Source organism: Bos grunniens, chromosome 4 (genome assembly GCF_055505025.1).
Source record: "Bos grunniens cultivar Pamir isolate PY7600 chromosome 4, Bosgru_T2T1.0, whole genome shotgun sequence".
Classification (NCBI taxonomy): Eukaryota; Metazoa; Chordata; class Mammalia; order Artiodactyla; family Bovidae; genus Bos; species Bos grunniens.
Window position 1 is genome coordinate 92,858,464 of NC_141168.1, and position 12,417 is coordinate 92,870,880.

Here is a 12,417-nt window from a genome sequence, read left to right on the forward strand (position 1 = left end):
CCCAGGAGGGCATGACAGATATGTATAGACTGGGTGTTTTTGACCTGGACCATAGCTTTACTCACCATTTCTGTGCTCTTAAAAATACACCAGAGTGCCCTAACCACAGAGTCTCCCCAAGGAGAGGAAGGCCCTGAGAGCCGGATCAGCTACCAGCTACCTACAGACCAGTTATTATCACACCTCAGTGGCCATCCCTCTGCCCCTTCCCTCCGCCCCTTGCCTTTTATTACTGCACCACACTCCCCACAATTCCCAAACAACAACATCTCTGTTTCAGCGTCTTCCCTGGATTTCCCACACTTAATGCAACCCAGACCTCACCTTCAGCTCTCCGGAGGCCACTCTGGAAGCCAGCTCGATGACACAGCCAACAGCCATGCGTGCAGCGCCGGACGAGTGCAGCTCATTCCAAATGGTGTCACTGTCCACCTGAGCAAACAGTCAGCAGAGCCCTCGGAAGAGAGGGAGAGGAGGAGAAGGAATAGAGGCAAGAGGAGGGGGAGGAGGGGAGTTCAGGAGAGGGGAGAGAGAGAGAGCAAGCAGATTCGTGAGGAAGGGCTGGCACAGCAACAGCCTATGTACAATAACATCAGTCTTCCGTCTTGGCCAGCTGAATGGGCCTTCTGGACACGGCTTTGCTTATACTTTTTCTCTACACTGACTTCTCCAATGGAAACACATTCCTGCCATGCCTCACTGCCATTCCCTGTTTAGATTTCTCATTACAAACGGCATTACATAGGCCGGATCTGGCGTAGTTACAGGCTTGCTAGAAACCAGGCCCCAGCAGTAGATAGAGTAAAAGCTAAGAGCACTTAGCTATACATAAAAATCGGATTTGCAAGTGCTAGAGGGGGAAAATTCAAATACCTCTCTGGCTGCAGGTTTACAGGGAGCCAAAAACAATTATTAGGCAGGCAGCAGTAGCCGTCAGTGAGTAGGAAGTAGCGACCACAGTTCAGGTTCTCCGACTAAACGGAAGGAGTGTGTGGTCCTCACACTTAAAAGATTCATAACACTCAACTGCAAGGAGTGCTCTGACTTCCAAAGTAGAAGCTTCAAATTTCTGACACTTAGTACAGTTTGGCAGTTAGTCTTAGTGCAAACTGGTATTATTAAAATTAGGTCATTAAAATATATGGTTGCTCTGTTGCTAGAGAACATTATCATCAAAACAAAGCATGAAGTAGTATTTTGGATTTACTTTTATAAAATGCTGTTTACTCTTTTTTGTGCATTCATTAATAAAATTTATACAAAAAGCACAAGAAAAGTGCAACAGTAGTGGTTTATGTTACATATTTTTATGTACATAATGGTAGTGACTTATTCACTAAGATGTACCTGACTCTTGTGACCCCATGGACTATAGCCTGCCAGGCTTCTCTGCCCATGGGATTCTCCAGGCAAGAATACTGGAGTGGGTTGCCAAGTCCTTCTCCAAGGGATCGTCCCGACCCAGGGATCAAAGCTGGGTCTCCTGCACTGCAGGCAGATACTTCACTGAATGAGCCTCCAAGGAAGCCATGTATATAATATTTTATAACATTAAAAATAATATCAGATGGTAGAAGTCTCTAATTTATAACACACTTGGAGTTCTTAGAAATGCAATAAAAAATTTGTGACTGTGCAAATATCAAGACTTCTTAAATGGCTCAAAGAAGGAAATCTGACACAAAATAACAATTTTTTTTAAGAAGAAGAGCTAAATTAAAGAAGCCTAATGACAAGCAAACACAATAAAGGATAACACACGTTCACATGTACTAAGTTTCCTAAGCACTTTCACACGCTTTTTCTCATGAAAGCCTTAATGATTTAAATTCTGTTAAGAACAATGAGCATATATATATAATAAATTAGAACAATAAATAAATAAATAGAATATTAAGATCCTCTCAAGAACAGCAAAGTGGTAAAGAGAGAAGATTTTGGAATCAAACTGTCCAGATGAGATTATGACCTCACCACTAAAAGGCTAATGACATGGGCCATCAAGTAATTAACATCTCTGTTCTGTGATTCCCTTACCAATGAAACAGCAGATTTTTAAACTGCCATCTGAATACAACGTTGGAGGGGATTAAATGAATAAGTGATACGCAACTGTTAGCTACTACTACTGGCTGCTGTTGAACTCATTTTTTTTCAAATAACTATCACATAGTTGAGGCCTGAGACACTGTGGCGTAGAGCGGCTACTCAGCAGATCTGAGAGCCCTTAGAGACTTCTGACCCTGAAAACACACGCCTTTCTACCATACTCCTTAAATAAAACTTGTTTTCTAAGAACGTTCAGCCCATGTCACAGTGAGCACCATCATCTCAACACCATCAACTGAGAAGTAGAGGAGCCACCAAATGAACCCTGCAACCTAATCATTTACCAGCTAAACTGACTGAGAGCTTTATTTATTTACTTCTTTTATTAAACCACTGTAAGTAGTTATTTGAGCTTCATGAAGATATAGCCTTGAGGAAAACGGTTGCTTAAGCTAAAAAATAAAAACCAACATTCACATTGTGTTGGATACTTTTAAACCAATTTTTTTTTTTTCAGAACATTTTAATTTTTTTTTTTTAAACTTTACATAAACCAATTTTTAACCATTACATAGCTATAGGTGCCAGAGACAGTCCTCATTAATCATTTTAAAATTACTGGGAAGACAAGAAAACATAAATTAATAAATCCTCAAAGAAAACTAGAAGCTGGTTCTTTGAGAAGACAAACAAAATTGATGAATTTTTACCCAGAATCAAGAAGAAGAGGAGAACTCAAATCAATCAAATTAGAAATGAGAAAGAAGTTAAACTGACCCTAACCACAAATAAGAGGCACGACAAGAAACTATTCACTTACAAAATGCACAACCTAGAAGAAATGGACAAATTCTTAGAAGGGTACACCCTTCCAAGACAGAAACAGGAAGAAATATTTTAAAAAAGGAAAAAACTAATCACAACTGCTAAAATGGAAACTGTGATCCAAAAACTTCCAACAAACAAAAATCCAGGACCAGATGGCTTCACAGGTGAATTCTATCAAACACTTAGAGAAATTAACATCTATCCTTCTGAAACTTTTCCCAAAACTGCGGAGGAAGGAATACTCCCAAGCCATTCTACAAGGCTACTATCACCTGGATAACAAAACCACACGAAGACATCACATGCAAAAAAAGAAAACTAAAAGCCAATATCACTGATGAACACAGATGTAAAAATCTTCAACAAAATACTAGCAAATTGAATCTAAAAACACATTAAAAGGATTATATGACACGATCAAGTGTGATTTATCCCAGGGATACAAGGATTCTTCAATATTCACAAATCAATCAGTGTGATACACCATACTAACAAACTGAAAAATAAAAACCATTCAATCATCTCAATACATGCAGAAAAAGCTTCTGACAAAATTCAATACTCATTTTTGGTTAAAAAAAGAAACCTCCAGAAAGTAGTCTTAGTGGGAACCTACCACAACATAATAGAAGTCATATACAACAAACCCACAGCAAACATCACTCTCAATGATGAAAAACTTAAAGCATCTCCTCTAAGATCAGGAACAGAAGCAGCATGTCCACTATCACCGCTATCATTCAACATAGGTTTGGAAGTCCCAGCCATGACATGGAGAAGAAATAAAAGGAATCCAAACTGGAAAAGAAGTAAAACTCTCACTGCTTGCAGATGAGATAATACTATATAAAGACAACCCTAAAGATGCCACCAGAAAACTATCAGAGCTCATACTATGAAACCCTTAAGAGGAAAACATAAGCAGAGAAATCTCTGACATAAATCGCAATGTATCTTTTTTGATCCACCTTTTACACTGATGAAATAAAAATAAACGGGATCTAATTAAAATTAAAAGCTTTTGCACAGCAAAGGAAACTATAAACAAAAGGACAGTCCTCAGACTTGAAGAAAATATTTGCAAATGAAGTGACAGAGAAAGGATTAATCTCCAAAACATGCCAACAGCTTATGCATCTAAAATATATATATATATATATATATAAAACCAATCAACGAATGCGTAGAAGACCTAAATAGGTATTTCTCCAAAGAAAAGACATACAGAGGGCCAAAGACACTCAACATTACTAATTATTAGAGAAATGCAAATCAAGACTACAAAGAGATATCCCCTCACACCTTTCAGAGGGCCATTATCAAAAAATTTACAAACAATAAATGCTTGACAGGGTATGGAGAAAAGGGTGCCCTCTTAGACTGCTGGAATGGAATGTAAAATGATATAGCCACTAAGGAGAACAGTATGGAGGGTCCTTAAAAAGGTAAAAATAGAACTATGATATGACCCTGTAATCTCACTCCCAGGCATATACCTGGAGAAAACCATAATTCAAAAAGATATATGCACCCCAACATTCACTGAAGCATTATTCACAACAGCCAAGCCTTGGAGGCAACCTAAATATCCACTCACAGATGAACAGATAAAGAAGATATGGTATACATATACAACAGAATATTGCTGTTGCTGTTTAGTTGCTAAGTCATGTCTGACTCTTTCGCAACCCCATGGACTCCCACTAGCCTCCTTCTCTCCATGGATTTCTCCAGGCAAGAATACTGGAGTGGGTTGCCATGTCCTTCTCCAACGTATCTTCAGGACCCAGAGTTGAACTCACAACTCCTGCATTGGCAGGTGGGTTCTTTACCACTGAGCCAGCAGGGAAACACACAATGAAATATTATCAGCCATAAAAACAACAAAATAATGCCATTTGTAGGGACATGCATGGACCTAGAGATTGTCATACTGAGTGAAATAACTCAGACAGAAAATATAAATATCATATGATATTGCATATATAGGAATCTAAAAACTGGTACAAATGAGCTTATTTACAAAACAGAAATACAGTCACATATATTAAAAAAAAAAAACTTATGGTTACTGTGGGGGAAGGGGGGTAGGGATAAACTGGGAGACTGGAATTGACATATACACCACTATGTGTAAAATACATAGATAACTAATAAGGACCTACTGTACCTCACAGGGAACTCTACTCAATACTCTGTAATGCCTTATATGGGAAAAGAATCTAAAAAAGAGTGGAATATCTATATGTGGGCTTCCCTGGTGGCTCAGAGGTTAAAGCGTCTGCCTGGAATGCGGGAGACCCAGGTTCTATCCCTGGGTTGGGAAGATCCCCTGGAGAAGGAAATGGCAACCCACTCCATACTCTTGCTTGGAGAATCCCATGGAGGGAGGAGCCTGGTGGGCTACAGTCCATGGGGTCGCAAAGAGTAGGGCACGACTGAGTGACTTCACTTTCGCATCTGTATGTATAGGTGATCCACTTTGCTGTACACCTGAAACTAGCACAACAGTGTAAATCAACTATACTCCAAATGTTCAAAAAATCCCCAAAGACTTTAACAGGTGACTCAGAACCATATGGAATTCCCTATATCCTTTTATTTACTTTTGGAAATTACTGTAAGTTTTCTGAAAGTATAAGAAAGATTTTTTTTTATTAATAAACAACAGTACAACATTTTCTTCCAAACAGTTATAAATATTGAACTTGATTAGAAAAAATATTCAGACATCTGAGAACAAAGTCTATTTCACCATAGTACAAGGAGCATTGCTACTGCTACTGCTAAGTTGCTTCAGTCGTGTCCAACTCTGTGCGACCCCATAGACGGCAGCCCACCAGGCTCCCCCGTCCCTGGGATTCTCCAGGCAAGAACACTGGAGTGGGTTGCTGCCATTTCCTTCTCTAATGCATGAAAGTGAAAAGTCAAAGTGAAGTTGCTCAGTCATGTCTGACTCTTAGCAACCTCATTAGATAACCACAAATAACTTTGCTTGGTATACACTTTCTTCTCTATATATTTTTATCTCCCTAAAAGGATTCTTCTCTAGAGTGAACATTCTGTGTCTGTGCTATTAATTTTGATGTATAATCACTACTAATCAAGATATGGTGAAGCTCTATACAGTCCGTGAAAGCAAGACTGGGAGCTGACACTGGCTCAGATGATGAACTCCATATTGCAAAATTCAGACTTAAATCGACAAAAGTAGGGAAAACCACTAGACCGTGCAGGTATGATCTAAATCAAATCCCTTACGATTATACAGTAGAAGTGGCAAATATATTCAAAGGATTCAATCTGACAGACAGAGTGCCTGAAGAACTATGTACAGAGGTTCATGACATTGTACAGCAGGCAGTGATCAAGACTATCCCCAAGAAAAAGGAATGCAAAAAGACAAAAAATGGTTGTCTGAGGAGGCCATACAAATAGCTGAGAAAAGAAGAGAAGTTGAAGGCAAAGGAGCAAAGGAAAGATACCCATCTGAATGAAGAGTTCCAAAGAATAGCAAGGAGAGATAAGAAAGCCTTCCTCAGTGATCACTGCAAAGAAACAGAGGAAAATAATAGAATGGGAAAGTCTAGAGATCTCTTCAAGAAAATTAGAGATACCAAGGGAACATTTCATGCAAAGATGGGCACCATAAAGGACAGAAACGATATGGACCTAACAGAAGCAGAAGACATTAAGAAGAGGTGGCAAGAATACACAGAACTATACAAAAAAGATCTTCATAACCCAGATAACCAGGATTGTGGATTCATTCACCTAGAGCCAGACATCCTGGAATATGAAGTCAAGTGGACCTTAGGAAACATCACTATGAACAAAGCTAGTAGAGATGATGGAATTCCAGTTGAGCTATTTCAAGGCCTAAAAGATGATGCTGTGAAAGTGCTGCACTCAATATGCCAGCAAAATTGGTAAACTCAGCAGTGGCAACAGGACTGGAAAAGGTCAGTTTTCATCCCAATCTCAAAGAAAGGTAATGCCAAGGAATATTCAAACTACCGCACAATTGCACTCATCTCACATGCTAGCAAAGTAATGCTCAAAATTCTTAAGCAAGGCTTTAACAGAACATGAACCAAGAGCTTCCAGACATTCAAGCTGGATTTAGAAAAGGCAGAGGAACCAGAGATCAAATTGCCAACATCCGCTGGATCATGGAAAAAGCAAGAGAGTTCCAGAAAAACATCTATTTCTGCTTTATTGACTATGCCAAAGCCTTTGACTGTGTGGATCACAACAAACTGTGGAAAATTCTGAAAGAGATGGGAATACCAGACCACCTGATCTGCCTCCTGAGAAATCCGTATGCAGGTCAAGAAGCAACAGTTAGAACTGGACTTGGAACAACAGACTGGTTCCAGATCAAGGCTATATATTGTCACCCTGCTTATTTAACTTATATGCAGAGTACATCATGAGAAACTCTGGGCTGGATGAAGCACAGAGAACTTGACTCTCCTGGAATCAAGATTACCAGGAGAAATATCAATCATCTCAAATATGCAGATGACACCACCCTTATGGCAGAAAGTGAAGAAGAGCTAAAGAGCCTCTTGATGAAAGTGAAAGAGGAGAGTGAAAAAATTGGCTTAAAACTCAACATTCAGAAACCTAAGATCATGGCAAATAGATAGGGAAACAATGGAAACAGTGAGAGCCTTTGTTTTTTTGGGCTCCAAAATCACTGCAGATGGTGACTGCAGCCATGAAATTAAAAGACACTTGCTCCTTGGAAGAAAAGTTATGATGAACCTGGACAGCATATTAAAAAGCAGAGACATTACTTTGCCAGCAAAGTTCCATCTAGTCAAACGTATAGTTTTTCCAGGAGTCAGGTATGGCTGTGAGAGTTGGACTATAAAGAAAGCTGAGAAAATAATAGCAAATGAAGCAACCGACAAACAACTAATCTCAAAAATATACAAGCAACTCCTACAGCTCAACTCCAGAAAAATAAATGACCCAATCAAAAAATGGGCCAAAGATCTAAATAGACATTTCTCCAAAGAAGACATACAGATGGCTAACAAACACTTGAAAAGATGTTCAACATCACTCTTTATCAGAGAAATGCAAATCAAAACCACTATGAGGTACCATTTCACACCAGTCAGAATGGCTGCGATCCAAAAGTCTACAAATAATAAATGCTGGAGAGGGTGTGGAGAAAAGGGAACCCTCTTACACTGTTGGTGGGAATGCAAATTAGTACAGCCACTATGGAGAACAGTGTGGAGATTCCTTAAAAAACTGGAAATAGAACTGCCTTATGATCCAGCAATCCCACTGCTGGGCATACACACTGAGGAAACCAGAAGGGAAAGAGACACGTGTACCCCAATGTTCATCGCAGCACTGTTTATAATAGCCAGGACATGGAAGCAACCTAGATGTCCATCAGCAGATGAATGGATAAGAAAGCTGTGGTACATATACACAATGGAGTATTACTCAGCCATTAAAAAGAATACATTTGAATCAGTTCTAATGAGGTGGATGAAACTGGAGACTATTATACATAGTGAAGTAAGCCAGAAGGAAAAACATAAATACAGTATACTAACGCATGTATATGGAATTTAGAAAGATGGTAACGATAACCCTGTGTACGAGACAGCAAAAGAGACACTGATGTATAGAACAGTCTTATGGACTCTGTGGGAGAGGGTGGGAAGATTTGGGAGAATGTCATTGAAACATGTGAAATGTCATGTATGAAACGAGATGCCAGTCCAGGTTCAGTGCACGATGCTGGATGCTTGGGGCTGGTGCGCTGGGAAGGCCCAGGGGGATGGTATGGGGAGGTTGGGAGGGAGGAGGGTTCAGGATGGGGAGCATGTGATTTTTTTTTTTTAAATAAAAAATAAATAAATAAATAAATAAAAATAAAAAAGAAGTTAGACCATGCCAAAAAAAAAAAAAAAAAGAAAGCTGAGCCCCGAAGAATTGATTCTTTTGAACTGTGGTGTAGGTGAAGACTCTTGAGAGTCCGTTGGACTGCAAGGAGATCCAACCAGGCCATCCTAAAAGGCAATCAGTCCTGAATATTCATCGGAAGGACTGATGCTGATGATGTGTGCTGTCACACACACTTAGGACTTTTGCACTCAGTCCACGTCTACACCAAACTGTGGGCACCACATTAAAAATTCTATGGAGACGTGTGAAAAGTAAATGAAAGTTCAGAATGCAGCATTCCTAAGATGCTCTTGGGTCTTGGGTGGAATTCTCCACATACACAATCCTCCAAGGGTGTGCTACAGGAGAGCCCCTGAAATAGAGTTAAGTATGGTTGGGGTGAAATGAAAGTGAGGTTGCTCAGTTGTGTCCGACTCTTTGTGACCCCATGGACTGTAGCCTACCAGGCTCCTCAGTCCATGGAACTTTCCAGGCAAGAGTACTGGGAGTGGACTGCCATTTCCTTCTCCAGGGTATCTTCCCAACCCAGGGATTGAATCCAGGTCTCCCGCACTGCAGGCAGACGCTTCACCGTCTGAGCCACCAGGGGAGCCCGGGTGAAATGAAGTCCACAGCAGAAGCTCAAGAAGATGCCTGCACAAGGAGAGCCGAGGTGAAGCTGATGGTGCCCACAAACCCTATCATGTTCCTTTTTGCATTGAAATCAGAAACCAGGAGGATTTTGGCTTCTGACCTCAGTCAAATGCTAGCAAACCAGGAACCATCAGGTAGACTAGGGAGATTGGCATGGAAACCTGACTATTCAGAGGACAGTAAGTATCCAAGGACCCCATCAGGTCTCTCTGTCTCCCTCATGCACCCAAGTGCCACTGTGAGAGGCAGCTGATAGAGCAATTACTGAAGAGACTGAATCCTTCAAGAAGCTGATCATGAAGAGACAGAATTTTAAAACTGAAAGGAGGCTGTTCAAACCCAAAGAGATTGACATATTATCAATGATGGAGAAGATCAGCATAATTAGGAGAAAAAAGAATCTATTTATCACATAAACAAGTGATCATGGCTAATTCTGTGTCCAGTTTTCAAGGTCAGGAATTTATTTTGTTAGATGACTGGGAAGAGTCTAGCCAGGATCCTGGCAGAAGTCTCCATGGATATGCTGCATGCATGGCAAGTGGCCATCACAGTATTTCAGAATTAATGTAGCAATGTGTAACCTCCCGTCTCCCCCTCAGAAGTTACCAAGAATGTGCAACAAAATTTGCTTATTTTCTATTCTAAAAGGCAGTAATATGCTTTCAACTTATATTTCTGACAATGTAACTAATGTACAAAACAAGAAGGCAGCTGTAATAGTCTGCTGAGAATCTGTCCACAGAGGTCTTGTTTGACTGCCAGAATTGAACTCTTCCAATCTGGAAACAGTCCCTCAAAAGGTCAAATCACTTTATAAATATGTAGGAGGGTCTGGACTTAACATGTACGGAAAACTGACGTTCAGAAATGTTAGGTGAGGCTGAAACCCACAAAATGTCTTTCTGTGTGAGAAGCTGAGCAAATGTGGTGAGGCAGGATGGACACATGCTTTAGGGGAGAGAACTCTAGGAGCCTGGCCCTTAGGAAGATTCGGTTATTGGAGGACGCACAGTTCTGAAGACAGCACAGAATCTAGCTCTGAGATCCTCCTAGCTCTTACTCCCAGGGACTCACATCTATTTAACAGAGTAAAAAGGAGTAAAGTGGTAGAGAAAGCTATAAGGAAAAACAGAAATAGGAAATGCATTTTATGTTCTGTTTAAAAAAAAGTGAGATTGAAGTAAACACTCTGGTATTAACTTGAAAAATCGCAATGTTAAAACACTCCGTATTAACTTGAAAAATCATAATGTTCAAAGAGGGTAATGCACACATTCTCCACTTAATTATAGACCTCAGAAAATCCAAAACAACCAGGATTGTGAAAACCTCAGAAAAATCAGCAGAGGCCAACAGACCTCACTGATGTAAAAAAAAAGTAAAAGAAAGAAAAGAACAGCACATGGGGGGAAAACCCAGCAATTCAGAAGCAGATAACAATTATTCCTATTAGTCATTTTTGAGACTTCTAAAATAATTAGGAAGGTGGTCCTCTAAGGAGACATGAGCACTAGATACACACCTACTTATAAAAATGTAGCCACAAGATAATACTATCCACATCTAAAAGAAGAGCATCATGTTGCAATCTCTCTCATTAGTAGTGAAAAAGAATGAGGGATAATAGGAAATACTGCCTCAGACATGACTTACAGAACATGAATGGTAGAAATATGATCTCATTCACTTCAAGTCAAACTAGAATAAAATTCAGGAAATATACAGATAGTAACACAAAGCTAATACAGACATTTCATGTTTTTAGTTTTACTGTTTATTCCCTTACTCTGTAAAGTTCTAGTCTTTATTATTTATAAATAATAATGACAGAAACAGTAAGAGTTGTCATCATATGACTACAGAATACTTATTAAGAACTGGCCACCATGTAAAGCTCTTCAGTTCAGTTCAGTTCAGTCTCCCAGTCGTGTCTGACTCTTTGCGACCCCATGAATCGTAGCACACCAGGCCTCCCTGTCCATCCCCAACTCCTGGAGTTCACTCAGACTCACGTCCATCAAGTCAGTAATGCCATCCAGCCATCTCATCCTCTGTCGTCCCCTTCTCCTCCTGCCCCCAATCCCTCCCAGCATCAGCGTCTTCTCCAATGAGTCAACTCTTCGCATGAGGTGGCCAAAGTACTGGAGTTTCAGCTTCAGCATCATTCCCTCCAAAGAAATCCCAGGGCTGATCTCCTTCAAAATGGACTGGTTGGATCTCCTTGCAACCAGAAGATCTCAAGAGTCTTCTCCAACACCACAGTTCAAAAGCATCAATTCTTCTGTGCTCAGCCTTCTTCACAGTGCAACTCTCACATCCATACATGAGCACAGGAAAAACTATAGCCTTGACTAGACGGACCTTTGTTAACAAAGTAATGTCTCTGCTTTTGAATATGCTATCTAGGTTGGTCATAATTTTCCTTCCAAGGAGTAAGCGTCTTTTAATTTCATGGCTGCAATCACCATCTGCAGTGATTTGGGAGCCCAAAAAAATAAAGTCTGACACTGTTTCCACTGTTTCCCCATCTATTTCCCATGAAGTGATGGGACCGGATGCCATGATCTCCATTTTCTGAATGTTGAGCTTTAAGCCAACTTTTTCACTCTCCTCTTTCACTTTCATCAAGAGGCTTTTTAGTTCCTCTTCACTTTCTGCCATAAGGGCGGTGTCATCTGCATATCTGAGGTTATTGATATTTCTCCCGGCAATCTTGATTCCAGCTTGTGTTTCTTCCAGTCCAGTATTTCTCATGATGGACTCTGCATATAAATTAAATAAACAGGGTGATAATATACAGCCTTGACATACTCCTTTTCCTATTTAGAACCAGTCTGTTCTTCCATGTCCAGTTCTAACTGTTGCTTGCTGACCTGCATACAGATTACTCAGGAGGCAGATCAGGTGGTCTGGTATTCCCATCTCTTTCAGAATTTTCCAGTTTATTGTGATCCAAACAGTCAAAGG

The 12,417-nt window shown here is 40.1% G+C and overlaps 1 pseudogene across 1 annotated transcript in view; it reads right to left on the minus strand.

Moving 5' to 3' along the window:
• LOC147374535 (histone deacetylase 9-like) overlaps positions 1-12,417 on the minus strand; it is a 300,860-nt pseudogene that overhangs the window by 213,291 nt on the left and 75,152 nt on the right. Inside the window, exon 6 of the transcript XR_015162870.1 lies at positions 325-432. The product of XR_015162870.1 is annotated as a histone deacetylase 9-like (transcript). The remainder of the gene's footprint in view (positions 1-324; positions 433-12,417) is intronic.